Raw genomic sequence first — 15,426 nt, 5'->3', positions numbered from 1 at the left:
TCTTTCCAACCCTTGCCAATTTCATCATGGGGTCCATTTTTTTCTCCATTAAAAAATTTTTTTTCAGTTTTTTAAAAGTGGTTTTAGTTAAACTAAGAGACATAGAATTTGAAGAAATACACTTATAAGATTAATTTGCATTGTCTGTTATTAATGTTCAATCATTCTGGATATTCAGATACATTGTAGGACATTCAGGGATATAAAAAAGCTGAAGTACTTTCTATACATAAAGAAATTTTGGAATTCTTTTTTTGTTTCCTGAGGGGAGACTTCCCTTCCTCCTCTTTGGTTGCCCTTTCAGTTGCACTCTGGGAGAAGCTGTACATATAAAAGTAGCAAGTTGCATCTAAATGAAGTTCTAGGGACACCTGGGTGGCTCAGTAGGTTAAGTGTCTGCCATCAACTCAGGTCATGATCTCAGGGTCCTGGGATGGATCCCTGCATCAGGCTCCCCAGTCAGGGGAGAACCTGCTTCTCCCTTTCCCCCTGCCTGCTGCGCCCCATGCTTGTGCGCTCTCTCTCTCTCTCTCTCTCTCTGTGTCAAACAGATAAATAAAATCTTTAATTTAATAAAATGATGAGGAATATATGGGTTCCTATTTGTAATGCACTTAAAATAATGCCTCAAACATAGTAAAAAAAAAAGTTTTTTATGAAACTTGGATTAAAATAAATATATAAATAACATATTTGTTATATGGGGGGAAAATGAAACTGTTATCTGTGGAGTCACACTTTTGGCTTAAAGCTTTTACTATAATGTGAGCAATAAAAATGAAGTCCATTATGTTTCAATATTAAAACAAAAAATGTTCATTTTAATGGGCATTATTCTAAAATACATTGTTGATGCCCTTCTAAAGGTGTGTGAGACAGAATGACAAATGTTATTTTTTATTCTTATTTTTTTAAAGATTTATTTATTTATTTTAGAGAGCAGGGGGAGGGGCATAGGGAGAGGGAGAGCCAGTCCCCAAGCAGACTTCACACAGGAGCCTGAGTGCGATCTCAATCTCACGACCCTGAGATCATGACCGGAGCTGAAACCAAGAGTCTGTCACTTAAGCGACAGAGTCACCCAGGCACCCCAACAAATGGTATTATTTTGTATCATTACCAGCATACATTATTACGCCATTTGGTACAGTACTATTAAGGCCTAATGAAACACAGGTATAGGGTTTTATGGGTTTACTTACACATATTTAATAAAAGCCATTTAACTCTTTAAAGTTACATTCCTGTTTTTCTCATATTTTTATTTCTTCCCCCTTTGCTAATAATATTTCACTTCTCACTATTTTTTTTTAAAGATTTTATCCATTTATTTGACAGACAGAGATCACAAGTAGGCAGAGAGGCAGAGAGAGAGGAGGAAGCAGGCTCCCCGCCGAGCAGAGAGCCCGATGCGGGGCTCGATCCCAGGACCCTGGGATCATGATCTGAGCCGAAGGCAGAGGCTTTAACCCACTGAGCCACCCAGGTGCCCCACTTCTCACTATTTTTAAGGTAAGATTTACTAGGCTTTAAGTAAGAATCTGAGGATCTCTGCTAGGAATAATTATTAGCTCGGGCAGATAATTTTGGCAATTTAGATGCTTCTTGGTCTCAGTTGTCTTCTTTGTGACTGAAATTGTCTGAAGAAAGATGCCTGGGTGGCTCAGTTGAAGGTCCAACTCTTGATTTCAACTCAGGTCATTATCTCAGCCCTGCGGGCTCTGAGCTTAGAAGGGAGTCTGTTCCTCTCCCTTTGCTTCTCCCCCTGGCCCCCTGCACACGTGCTCTCTTTCTCTCTCAAATAACTAAATAAAACTTTTAAAAAAAGAAAGAAAGAAATTGCCTGAGGAATGACAGCTGGAGAAATGAATGTCATTGTAATGTGCTTTGGTTTCCTAAGAGCTTCATGAATGTTCCCAAACGATTTGTGAAAGTTTCCTCTTCTTTAAATACAAACTATTTCAAGAATACTAAAAAATCCACAAAATTTTACTTTAACGAATGTACATATATCCCAAGAGGATTATATAAAATGATGACATTTGCCTAGATTTACTTAAGAATGTTTGTTAAAGAAGTAAGATGGGAACAAACCAAAAAACTAACGGAGGGAAGGCAAAGACTGAGCTCCGAGGCCCTCCAACATTTCCAGGCAGAGAATCCACCCAAGGAGACTGAAGGGGACAAAGATGTGGTCACGGACATGAGGACCGTGTTTCTAGAAGGAAAGGCTGGAACGCATGCTTTTGAGACGCTAGTAAGTTGACGACAGAGGAGTAATGATGAGATTGGGCAAGGCGGGGCTTTTTGGAAAATTAAAGCAGTACTTCAAAGAGAAGGAGACAGAAACCCCACACAAATGTATTGAGAGAATGGCATGTGAAGGTGTGGAGACCGTGATTATACACAACTCCTTTGAGAAACTTTGCTGTGAGGAGGAACAGAAAAGAAATAATTACAGGCGTGGAGTCCTTGAGAACATATTCATCGGCAATGTGGGCTATTTGGCGGCCAATCTCTAATAAGACGGTGTCGTAGATGCTGCCGCACCTGCCCAGCAGCCCTGGGCCTGTCCCAGTTCACAGGACCCTGACTTCCTGCGGCTGCGGCCAAAGCCTTTCTCTGTCACCCGCGTCAGCTCTGCCCAAGCAGGAGGCAAGCCAGGAGTCCCAGGGAATTAACATCTCCTTCTGCCGCCTTCTCCAGAAGCCTCCAATCAATGCACTGACCAGAGCCAGTGTACAATGTTAGCCTTAAAAACAAAACTGCCAGTTCTCTCACCAGCGAAGATGAGTTTATTTGGGACTAGCAGAAAAGTTGCAATCCAGCACAAGCAAGCTACTGCAAAGCCACAGGCAAGTCCCCAAAACAAAGCAGAAGACAGTCTTTTTTTTTTTTTTCTTCCATTTGATTTATTTATTTGATACAGAGAGAGAGATCACAAGTAGGCAGAGCAGCAGGCAGAGGGACAGGGGGAAGCAGGCTCCCTGCTGAGTGAGAGCCTAATGCGGGGCTTGATTCTAGGACCCTGAGATCATGAGCCGAGCCCAAGGCAGAGGTGGCAGAGCCACCCAGGTGCCCCAGGAGACAGTCTTTTAAAGAGGAAAACAGGAGGCTGAGAAAGCCTGATACAAAGGAAACGTCCATGAGGATGCCTGGGGGGTGCTCAGTGGGTTAAGGGGGGTCGCCTTCTGCCCAGGCCATCATCCCGGAGTCCGGGGATGGAGCCCTGCAGTTGGGCTCCTTGCTCAGCGAGGAGCCTGCTTCTCCCTCTGCCTGCAGCTCTCCCTGACTGTGCTCACTCTGTCCCTCTCTGAAACAAATACATTAAAAAAGAAAAAGAAAAAAAAAAAAAGGAAAACCCATTAGTGTGAATTGGGTGTTCCATGTAGAGCGGCTTCTGATTGGCTGCGCTGCGACTGCCTCCCATTGGCTCAGCTGTTGCCAGGGGAGGAGAAAAGCCTTCCTTCCTCCTGCAGGGGGAGAAAAGTAGTATCCAGAGCAAGGTGGGTCTCTCCCTATTGGGTCGGCCATTGACAAGGAGCAAGAAGGCAAGGGCACTCCGGGCGCCAGCCTCCCAACTCCATTCTAAACAAGATTTCCTTTGATTAATTTTCACATTTCTCCCTTTTAATCAAAATCTTTCCTTGAACGTCTCTCTAATGAATAGTCAAGTTCTTTATATTTAGTAGTTTTGTCCCGTAGTGACAAGAAGGACCTTTCCTGGTATTCCTATCTTATGGCAGGAGGAAAGTGCAGAGCTGCTGTAAATCACTTAAGGCCTCGTTTGAGTAACCAGGAGGGTGAGGAAAGAGAAAAATCTTAGGAACTTTCCATCTAAAAATCTATATCTTCTCAAGGCCGTAAGTGTTGGGGATCACCTCATTGTTGAGTCAACGTCACCTTCAAGGTCACATTGCTTTTCTTTTTTAAAACAAGTTTGACAGGCAACAAAATACAAAACTTAAATTATGATACATAAAAACAGAAGACGTAGCATAATTCCAAATTGTATGATGGTTCTAAACTAGGACTCTAAGTCCGAAAGTGGCCAACTGAAATATTTATTGGCACTTACTCTGACACAGGAGAAAGGTTCTCCTTGCGAAGGCAAACCATAGTCACGTATACATCCTGGAAGTCTCTGTGTAAAGCAGGTGTGAAAGCAAAATAGCGAGTATTGCAAGCACACACTGAAGGAGGTAACCAAGCCCTTCTAGGAAGGAACAGCATACACACAAGTATGAAGCAGAGGTTGATGAACATTTTGCAGAGGGCAGAATGTCTTAAAATGGCAAAGACGTCTTAGAACACTATTGTTATCTCAAAATGAGTATTTGGAACTAAATATGTTATTGCTAATTCAGCTAGTAGGGTTGCAAATTCAGAGACCATGAATTTGGAAAAGAATCCAAAGTCAGTTACTAGTTGGGATGAGGGGCGCCTGGGTGGCTCATTCGGTTGAGCATCTGACTCTTGATTTCGGCTCAGGCATGATCTCATGGGATGTGAGATTGAGTTCTGAGTTGGGCTCTGCACTCAGCGTGGAGTTTGCCTAAGATTCTCCCTCTCCCTGACCCCCTCCCCTGCTGCTTGTACACACACACACACACACTCTCTCTCTCTCTAAAAATAAGTGAATAAAATATTTTAAAAAAATAGTTCAGGGCACCTGGCTGGCTCAGCCGGTTAAGCATCTACCTTCAGCTCAGCTCAGGTCTTGATCCCAGGGTCCTGGGACCAAGCCGTGCATGGGGCTCCCTGCTCAGTGGGGAGTCTGCTTCTCCCCTCTGCTCATGTTCTCTCTCTCACTATCTCTCTCTCTCAAATAAATAAACAAAACCTTTAAAAAAAATAATTCAGATGAAAGAAGACTTTTGTGAATTCTGGACCTTCTTACCTTCAGAAAAAGCAATGAAAAATTAATTTGTCTTAGGATCAATGGCCATAATCAAAAGATTTTCCGCTTTCACAAGGGCTTAGGAAATGCAGACAGAGGCATTGTCTTCCCACGAGAGAGAGAAACAACAGCAAGAAAAAAGTATACAGGCCTGGTCTGAACATCTTGGGGAAGGGTCTTGTCAGATGCCATCTGCTTCAGTTCTGGTAAATCTTTGCTTTCAGGACACCAGAAGGAGTGCGGGTCCATTCAGGATTCGGTGCTTTCTTTAGAGGTGTTTTGTGAATTCAAGAGTCTCTTCCCTGGAGTTCGGCAGCTCAAGGGTTGGTTACCAGTTCCTGAAAAAGGGCCCTTCCAGCGAGGTTGAAGAGTCTCCCTGGAGGTATTTCTTCTAACAGTTGCAAGGTACGATGCTTAAGGTCATCTGTCTCCCAGGTGTGCACTGTGAAGATTGCTCTCCCAAGGTATAGCTACATTTAATAGAAGCACTTAGACCTTTACACTATTGAAATATATCTCCTTTATCAACGTTAAGTCAAAAGAAGCAGGGGCCAAGTATACTGGACATTCCATGGCTATCTCAGTGGGTGAGAGTTTATGAGTTTCCAAGGGGTAGGTCTGAGATCTAGAAGGACCAATGGCAATGGTTTAGGCCAACATATTTGGCAGCCTACAAACTTTGCCTGTTTAATAGGGCCATTAATTAGTGTGTTTGATTAACCCTGAGGATTGAGGACGACATGCACAATGAAGATGGTGTAAAACCAGCCAAACAGCACAAACTTGTTGAAGCATGTGACCAATGAAATGGGTTCCCTGATCACTATGAAGTTTGAGAGGGATTCTTCGAGTAGGGATAATGTTTTCTAACAGAAGCAGCATTGACTCTCTGTAAGAGAAAGCTTTGGTCCAGTGACAAAACATACAAACAATGGACTAAGACATATTTATCCATGAAAGGGGGAAGTTGTATGAAATCCAAACTGTTTGTATGGACACTTTCTCATGGATTATACTTTGGGCAGGTGGGACAAGAAAGGTCAGCACTTTTCGTGACCTTATTAATATTTTCCCACCAACATTGGTTCATGAATGCCAATAGACCAATAGTTTAATGCATGTACAGTGTTAATTAGTGCTGATTTTGGAATTTCTGGTGGGAACAGATTGTTATTTGATCCAACCAGAGTTTCCTTTTTAGCAGGCCAACAGTTATCAGATTTCCAATATTGCTTTTCCCACCCTGGGGTCAATTGTTGGATATCTCACTAATTTTTCTGAGACTATCTTTGGGAGAACATCTCTCCAGACCATGACAGAGGTCTGGCTATTGATTTCCTTGAGGGCAGGGTTCTGGGCAGAAATATCAGTGAAATGGTTTCCTTTGGCCTCCAGGATGTTGAGTCTGGAATGCCCATGGCCCTTAATAACAGCCAGAGCAGCCAGCAAAAGTGTGGCATCTGACATAAATTGTGAACATAGGAACCATTTTTAATGTTTTCCCCTCTAAGGTAAGAAAACCTCATTGTTTCTATAATATTCCAAAGTCATGAGCTACCCCGAGGGCATATCAACCGTCTGTATAAATGTCTACAGTTTTACCCTCAGCTAAGGTACCAGCACATCATTCTACCTCTTGGGCTGAAGTAGCCAAATGTAAAAGTGGTGTTTGAATAACTCCAAAAGGAGTTGCAATACTTCGCCATTACACTACTGGCCATTATCACTTTTTTTTCTTTTTTTTTGAGAGTGAGAGCTAGGGCAGAGGGAGAGGAAGAATTTTAAGAAGGCTCCACAGTGGGCACAATGCCCAAGAGCAGGCTCGATCTCACAACCATGAGATCATGACCTGAGCCAAAATCAAGAGTCAGATGCTTAACTGACCAAGCCACCCAGGTGCCCCTACCATTTTCATCCTTCAAATGAGAACCATCAGTAACCCACGAAAAATCTGTATTTAGTAGAGGTTTCCATAAACTGTCACAGGGATTCAGAAGGTAACCTGTCAGCATGAGGGGTTCACTTGGATCCAAATGTAGTCCTTGTTCTGAAATCAGATGCCTTAAGTATTGAACCTGAGTTTAAGCAAACTGTATTTTATTTTGAAAACTTTATGTCCTTTTAAGCCCCAAAGGTTTTTTTTTTTTTTTTTAAGATTTTATTTATTTATTTGAGAGAGAGAGAGAGCACAGGCAAGTGGTGGGAGGGCGGTGGCAGAGGGGAAGCAGACTTCCCACTGAGCAGGGAGCCCCAGGTGGGGCTGATCCTAGGACCCCGAGATCATGACCTGAGCTGAAGGCAGACACTTAACCAACTGAGCTACCCAGGCGCCCCAAGGCCAAAAGTTTTAACAGGTGTATTCTGTCTCCTGTGAGGTTTGAGAAGGGGAGCAGAGAAGCAAATCATCTATGTATTTTAACAACGTAGAGCCTGCCAAAAACTTGCTATCATTCCAGTCAGCTTTCAAGGTGTGTGTAAGGAAGGACTCTCTATGAAACCCTAGGGTATTACTATCCAGGTGTATTTCTGTTCTTCCCAAAGGAAAGCAAAAACATTGGCTGTCTTTATCAGCTGGAACATGAAAAATGCACTGTATAAATCATGAAATCTTGCTTTCAGTGGAATTGGATATCAGTAGAACATGGGGCTTAGGAACAACAGACTGTTAAGGGATAATAAGGTCATTTATGGCTTAGAGGTTGTGGACAAACCTCCAATCTCAGCCATTGGGTTTTCTCAGAGGTAAAAGGGATATTACAGGGACTATTGTAGGGAGAATGCGGCCCTGAGTTTTGTAATCTTCTCTCTTGGGCTCGGGCCTTAAAAAGCTTATTTGTAGAGTTTTGCTCAATTATGGGAAGAGGTTTTGAGGACCTGTTTGAATTTAGATGGGAGGCGCACTGGGGATTTTGCCATTATCAGTTGAGGATGCTGTCCGTAATGAAGATGTTCCTATGGTTTGGACATAGGAACAAACGACCCGTGTTCTTCAGACTCCACTATAGAACCATCAAAACATGGAACAAGGGGCCCCTGGGTGGCTCAGTGGGTTAAAGCCTCTGCTTTCAGCTCAGGTCATGATCCCAGGGTCCTGGGATCAAGCCCCACATCGGACTCTCTGCTCAGCAGGGAGCCTGCTTCCCCCTCTCTCTCTGACTGTCTCTCTGTCTACTTGTGATCTCTCTCTCTGTGAAATAACTAAATAATAAAATCTTAAAAAAAAAAACCATGGAACAAATAAAAGATGTCAAGGGGCCATTTAATTTACCTAGTTGGCTATTTTGATAATTATGGTCAAATTTTAACATTATTCCCCTTTTGGGGAGAAAGAAAATTCTAGCATGATTCTTTTCTAAGAAATCTTGGCCCAATAAATGAATAGAGGCAGAGGAACTACAAGGATAAGAGAGTGTAGCCCTCAAAGGGCCCCCACAAAAGGGAATAGGTTCAGACAGAAATCTGCTGAGGTTTGGGCCCCCACATGGGAGCTGTTTGAGAACTGAAAGAAGGGGTAGCTCTATGAGAGTGGAGTCAGACACTGAGAGTGTAGCTAGAGCATCTAGTCCTAATCTGGAGGGGATTCTTGGGGCCCGGTAAGAGGCGAGGATTGGGAAAAGGCTCTGTAGCTCCTCAGATACCCTGACACTGGAAATTAGGAGGACCTAGACAAACTAGAAAGCTGAAGGTGTCGGGGTGCTAAAATTTGTAACAATCTTTTTTTTCCAATGCCCTGGATCTTTCCAGTAACGGCAGAAACTAGATGGTTCCCTTCATTTGGATGCGAGGGAGTTGGTTTGCCAAATTAACTACATGTGAAGTGAACAGTTTCCCATTCCCATCCTGCTCCTTCTAACTAAAGGAGAAAGAACTGGGTTTAGCTTATTAATAAACAGAGTTAAATGCTGCCTCCTTCTCAAAAGAAGAACAGAGCTTTCTGGGGTTTTTTGTTTTGTTTTAGATTTTATTTATTTATTTATTGAGAGAGAGAGAGAGAGAGACAAAGAGAGACTGCAGGCTAGCAGAGGGAGGAGCAGGGGGGAGGCAAGAGAGAATCCCAAACAGACCCCACTCCAGGGGTGTGGGACTCAATCCCACAACCCTGAGATCATGACCTGAGCCAAACGGAGAGTCAGACACCCAGGCGCCCTAAGATCAGAACTTTGTTAAAAGACGATTTGGAGTTGATTGTAATTGTTAAGAATGGGTTCATCAGGCTTCTGTGTTCCAGCCTGAATTTTCTTCAAAGCAACAGGCTTGGAAAAACTACTGTAATTGCTCACTGGGTATTTCCAGCAAGTGTTCTAGCATCTTGCCAAAAGTTAGGTGTCTGTGTCTCTAAACCCCTTTCAGGATCTTCTCATTGGATTAGTTTTATCCAGTGTTTGGCCCGACCCTCACCAACAAGCATGTGAGCAAATTGATACGAATCTTGAGAAACCAGTTGCTAAATTTGAACAAGTACGCTAAATTCTTCAGCAAACTTACGAGGGCCCTCAGTCACTTTAGGAAACTCTCCAACTAGGGGCTCCTAATTTGGTCTTAGTCCAGGGAACATAACAAATATGGGGTTTAGTTAGATCCTCAGAAAGCTTAACTTCAAAGAGGCAGGTTTCAATAGGCAAAGGAAAGGATGCCTTGTGGGCTCAGTTAGTTAAGTGTCTGACCTCAGCTCAGGTCATGATCCCGGGGTCCCGGGGTCCCTGCATTGGGCTCCTTGCTCAGTGGGGAGCCTGCCATTCCCCCGGCTGGTGCCCCCTCTCTCTCTGACAAATAAATAAATACAATCTTTAAAAAAATATATAGACAAAGGAGAGGGGGATGAAGGGGAGAGGTACAGAGGCAAATGGAACTTCAGAAGAGAGAACAGAGGAAAATTGCAGGAGCAGGCCTAGCACAAAGTCTGCAGAGGAATGGTGGGGGGAGGGAGCAGAGGCCTCAGAGGACAGTTTGACTCCTTTCAATTGTGTGTCTCCGTTAACTTAGCAATAATGTTTGCGAAGGCTTTTTTTTTTTTCTTTCAAAGAGACAAATTTAGAATCCTGAAAACATTTGGAAGTCCCAAAGCACCATTTAAAATAGGCATCCCAGGGGTACCTGGGTGGCTCAGTTGGTTGAGCGGCTGCCTTTGGCTCAGGTTATGATCCTGGGTTCCTGGGATCCAGCCCCAAATCTGTCTCCTTGCTCAGAGGAGGGCCTGCTTCTTCCTCTCCTTCTGCCTGTCGCTCCCTTGGTGTTCTCTCTCTCACTATGTCTCTCTGTGTGTCAAATAAATAAAATAAAATATAAAATAAAATAAGCATCCCAGCCTTTCCCCCTAGAAGTTGCAGCATTCCAATTTAGAGTAAAACAAGTTCAAGATCAAAAATTTTCCCATCCTGACCTTTGAAGTTCTAATTTATTTCTCGTTAAGTCAGTCTATTTAGTTACAAATGTGCATGTGGATGGACATAGTTTTTAAATATAAAACCAACAGATTCTGGGGTGAGCTCCAAGTATTTTGACAACTGGGATCCCATCTCTTAGAGGCTTTTCTCTAGAGTAAGGAGGAACATTCTTATATAGCACAATTTCAACAGCAACAGCCTGGCTCCAGAAGGAATCAGACCAAAGTCCTATACTGACCCAGTACAAATAGTCCAGCCCCTAACAAGAGTGAAGCAAAAGGCTAGCACCACCCCAAAAGCACTGTCTGATCCCACAAAAAGAGTTGAATCAAAGGCCAACACAGTTCAAACCGGCACAGTTCCAGCAGGAACAATCTGATTGCAAAAGGGGTTCGGACCAAAGAGCAAACAAATACTGTCTGTGGAAAAAAAACCCAAAACAGATCTCACATAAATTTCAAAGAGCTCAGGGGTGCCTGGGTGCTCAGCTGGTTGAGCATCCGCCTTCGGCTCACGTCATGATCTCAGGGTCCTGGGATCCAGTCCTGCGTGGGGCTCCCTGCTTGGCGAGGAGCCTGCTTCTTCCTCTCCCTCTGCCCCCCCCCCCGCTTGTGTGCGCACGCGCGCTCTCTCTCTCTCTGACATACATACATACATACATGCATGAAATTGCCCAACCCAAGAACACACACGTAAAGTATATCTAAACTTCAAGGGCTAAAAACGGCACACACACCGCATAATTACCTATAGCAGAATAAATTCTTGGTCAGAATTAGATACTTCTGTCACACTTAAATGAAAACAATAGCTTTTATTGACCTACCTAACAGCAGCATTTGCTGAATATATATACTTACTACTCTATTTACATGTAAAATGTAAACGAACCTTCGGGAGATAAGGGGAAAAGAACGCTGTTGGTTCAATTTTCAGCCTTTAAAAAAATAAGCTCTGTAAAACCCATCTGAATATAAGTCAAGATTTAGATGAAGAAAATAAATGCACTCAGCAATGTAACCAAGTGTGGTGTAAACATACAATAGACTATTATTCAGCCTTAAAAAGGAAGGAGATCCTGACACGTGCAACAACATGGATGAGCCTTGAAGTCTGTGGTACTATGATTTATAATTAGAAATATCTATTTGGGGGGCGCCTGAGTGGCTCAGTTGGTTAAGCCTCTGCCTTCGGCTCAAGTCATGATCCCAGGGTCGTAGGATCGAGCCCCACCTCAGGCTCCCTCCTTGGTGGGGAGCCTGCTTCTCCCTTTCCCTCTGTTGTTCCTCCTGTTTATGCTCCCTCACACTTTCTGTCAAGTAAATTTAAAAAACTTAAAAAAAAAAAGACTTTATTTATTTATTCGAGGTCAGGAGGACAAGCACAAGCACGCACAGGGAGCCGAAGGCAAAGGGAGAAGCAGGCTCCACACTGAGCAAGGAGCCCAAGGTGGGGCTCCATAAGACCCAAGCCAAGGGCAGCTGCTTAACTGACTGAGCCCCCCAGGTGCCCCTAATCAGTCCTTTTGGAGTTGTTTTCCTAGCAAGTCCCTTTCCATCACACCTGAGTGCATGTTAATGAGGTGGCTTTTGGAAAGCCCCTAAGGATGGGGGCTGGTTGTCAGGGAAACCAAACACTGGTTAAAGGGTTGGTGCTTTCGCTCCCACCCACCACCTGGCGGATGTGACAGGGGCTGGAGGTTGAGTTCCACCACCAATGGCCAGTGACTTAATCAATCATGCCTATGAATTAAGCCTCCATAAAAAACAACAACAGCAATAAAAAAAAAAAAAAAAGCCCTACCTGAAGGAGTTTGGGGAGCCTCTGGGTGGGTGGACATGTGGACGAGCTGACCAGGTAGCGCACCTGGAGAGGGCTTGGCTGTTCCATGGTCCTTCCTCCAAACCTTTCTCTGCCTATCTCTCCCACCTGGCTGCTCCTGAGCTGTCTCCTTTTTTTTCTTTTTTAAGATTTTATTTATTTATTAGAGAGAGAGCACGAGCCAGGGGAGGGGCAGAGGAAGAAGTAGGTTCCTCGCTGAGCAAGGAGCCTGATGGGGATGAGGGGCAGGTGCTCAACCCCAGGACCCCGGGATCATGACCTGAGCCGAAGGCAGCCACTTAACCAACTGAGCCACCCGGATGCTCCTAGTTGTTTCCTTTTTGTAAGAAACGGATATTTTGGTTACTGAACTGTCTTTCTCTATTCTGTCAGCCACTCTAGAAGATTACCAAACCCAAGGAAGGGGTTCTGGGAACCCCGATTTACAGTCAGTGGGTCAGAAAGCCCACTGACAACCAGGACTCTCCATTGGCTTCTGAAGTGGGGCTGGTGGGGGGGTCAGTCTGGTGGGCCTGAGCCCTTAACCTGTGGGGTCTGGGACTAATTCCAGGTAGATAGTGTCAGAATAGAGTAAAGTTGTAGGGCACCCAGCTGGTGTCCAGACCATCAGAAAATTGGTTGGCGTGGGGAGTAAACCCATACATGGGTGGCCAGAAATGTTGGAGGCACAAAGACAGATACGGTGATTTCAGTCAGATGAGGTACCTAGAGAAGTCAGATTCACACAGACAGAAATTAGAATGGTGGTTGCCACAGCTGCGGGACCGTGGCGTTAGGGAGAAGTGACAGGAGACGAGGAGTTACTGTGAAATGGGGACAGAGTTACTGCTGGGGAAGATGAGAAAGTTCTGGAGACCCATGATGGTGGTGGGTGCACCACAATGTGAATGAGCTTAATGCCACAGGACAGTACACTTAAAAGTGGTTAAAAAGGATAAATTTTATGTTATGTATATTTTATCACATAGGGAAGAAAAAGAATCCTTTTTCTTCTGCACTTCTAGGTTCTCCAGCTGGGGCCTCAAAATTTCAACTGATAAAAGATAGATTAACAGGAGAGAAATAATTTGTTCATAGGTGTGGCACAGAAATCCAGTGATAAGTCACTCAAGGAGGTCATTAGAGTAAATATATGGAGAAAGCCAATGGAAGAGAAGATAAACCTGTCCCAAGGTCTGTTTACAGCCCCAACTTAGTGCCCACTTTCTATCTTCCTCATGGATTGAACCCTTCCTAGGAAGAGGATTTGTGACAGACCTCATTACTCAGAAGTTTCTGCTTTTAGGGATGCCTACGTGGCTCATTTGCCTTCAGCTCAGGTCATGATCTCAGGGTCCTCGGATGGAGTCCCGCGTGGAGCTCCCTGCTTTGCAGGGAGCCTGCTTCTTCCTCTCCCTCTGCGTGCTACTCCCTGTTTGTGCTTTCTCTCTCTCAAATAAATAAATAAATAAATAAAATCTTAAAAAAAAAAAAAGTCGCAATGCAGAGATTGTTTTACACACTCTCAGTGTGTAAAATTTAATGGGACAGTCCGGGTGTTTCTCTACAAGTTGGGGGTCTAATGTGCCCCAGTCACCCCCAGAGTGGTCTGCAGGGATAGTTCTGAGCTTTCTCCTCTCTGGACCGCCTCCCTTATGTGCATCCAGAATCCTCAGTAAAGCTCAAGGTCATGGAGGCTGGTCAGAAGAAAGGCGGGCATGGACCAAAGGGCCCGCCCTAAGAGGAAACCACCCTTAAAAGGACTCGACAGGTGCTCGCTTTGGCGGCACAGATGCTAACATTGGAACAATGCAGAGAAGACGAGCACAGCCCCTATGCAAGGATGACACGCAAATTTGTGAAGCGTTTCATATTTTTTTCTGGGGGATAAAAAAGGATTTTGCACTCACCCTGGAAGGAGCCCTCCACCCTTTCCCGTGTGAATAGACCAACTTGTTTGGGTGACAGGTGCCTGGAGGGTTAATCAGATTAAAACAGCTCCTGCCAACGAGCCCACAAAAATTTCTAGACTTAGAAACTCCAGTGACCACCCTACCCTCTCGGGGAGCTTTGTACTATCGCTCAATAAACTTGGCTTTGCTGCCCACGTCTCTGTCTAGTCTACACCCCTTCCTTCTTCGAAGCGGCGTGACCAAGAACCTCGGGCACTAAAGAAAAAATAAATCCGGCAACCAAGGTTGAGGTGACGGGGAACAGGGCCCATTTCTGCTCAGCCCTGCCTTCCAGCCGCCTCTTCCTGCCTTCTGGGCCGGCCCTGCCGTTCCCCAGCTGCTGAGGGGAAGCTGGAGCTCGGTAGCCTGTCCACAAAGTGGAGAATTAGAGAGATTTGGGTTCTGGGGAGCCTGTGTCACCAAGTCACTTAAAACGGGTTCTGCCCTGAGAAGGAGGGAGGCCTGAACCTCTGCCTCTGGGGCTACATTCGAGGCTGGGGCAGCCACTGTACAGAGATTTTGAAGGAAGACTTCTCGAAGTGAAGTTGTCCTCCCCCAAAGAGGCCTAGACCCAGATCACAGAGTAAAAGCCACAGGCATCGACGACGTAGCCTCACAATCCCGACCATGCCACCTGATACTGGCCAGTTTCGCAAGGGCTGGGTCTGTAATGTTCTAGAGTCTGGTGCCTCCCCATCCAGACCCCGCCCTTCCTCCTTCCTCCACAGCAGAGACTCGGAGCCACTCAAAAGAGAAAAAGTCTTGTTAAATTTTATTCCTGAGACATGGGCCTACAACTTCCATAACAATCCGTGTGGTTCTAAACTGAGCGTTCAAGGTTACATAAATCATGCGTAAGACTGGCCTATTTGCTATACAATTACAGAGTTCAGAGACTCCGGTTACCTGACTATTTTTCTGTACAAGGGAGATAATTTCAAGTTAAACAGTCTTTCCTCCAGAACAATGGAACCTATTCATTGACCTAAGAAGCCAGCCTTGCTCTGTGGGGCCAAGCCTCCATCCGAAACCAATGACCACACACGTCAGTAATCTGGAAGGAAATTTAGGGGAAATAGGAATCCTTTACATCACATAGACAGACAGACACAGGGTCTGTCTGAAAGAAATTTCTGTGAAGAAATTCAAAGGGCTGAAGGAACAAATGTGATTAAAGATAACACAACACAGAAGGACTAAAAGTGCGTTGGCACCTCAGCGTAGAAAGGCAAAAACCTATGCTAAGATCATTAAAGTAGTTCAGTGCCAGCAAAGTCATGAGACACAGTGCACTTGCATTCTGGACAACAAAGCATGACGGAATTTAGGATGGCACAAAGGCAGCGACTCTTGAAGACACGTTCTTCAA

General features: G+C 44.6%; 1 non-coding gene across 1 annotated transcript; it reads left to right on the top strand.

Annotated features, from left to right (window-relative positions):
- Positions 1 to 13,876: 13,876 nt before the first annotated feature.
- On the top strand, positions 13,877 to 13,983 carry LOC116871559. The gene has a single exon (XR_004383430.1). It is a non-coding gene; the product is annotated as a U6 spliceosomal RNA (small nuclear RNA).
- The last annotated feature ends 1,443 nt before the right edge of the window (positions 13,984 to 15,426 follow it).

The sequence above is a fragment of the Lontra canadensis genome, unplaced genomic scaffold (genome assembly GCF_010015895.1).
Source record: "Lontra canadensis isolate GAN:19392208 unplaced genomic scaffold, GSC_riverotter_1.0 scaffold26, whole genome shotgun sequence".
Classification (NCBI taxonomy): Eukaryota; Metazoa; Chordata; class Mammalia; order Carnivora; family Mustelidae; genus Lontra; species Lontra canadensis.
Note: the sequence above shows the minus strand (reverse complement) of the source record. Positions and strands in the feature narration are given on the sequence as shown.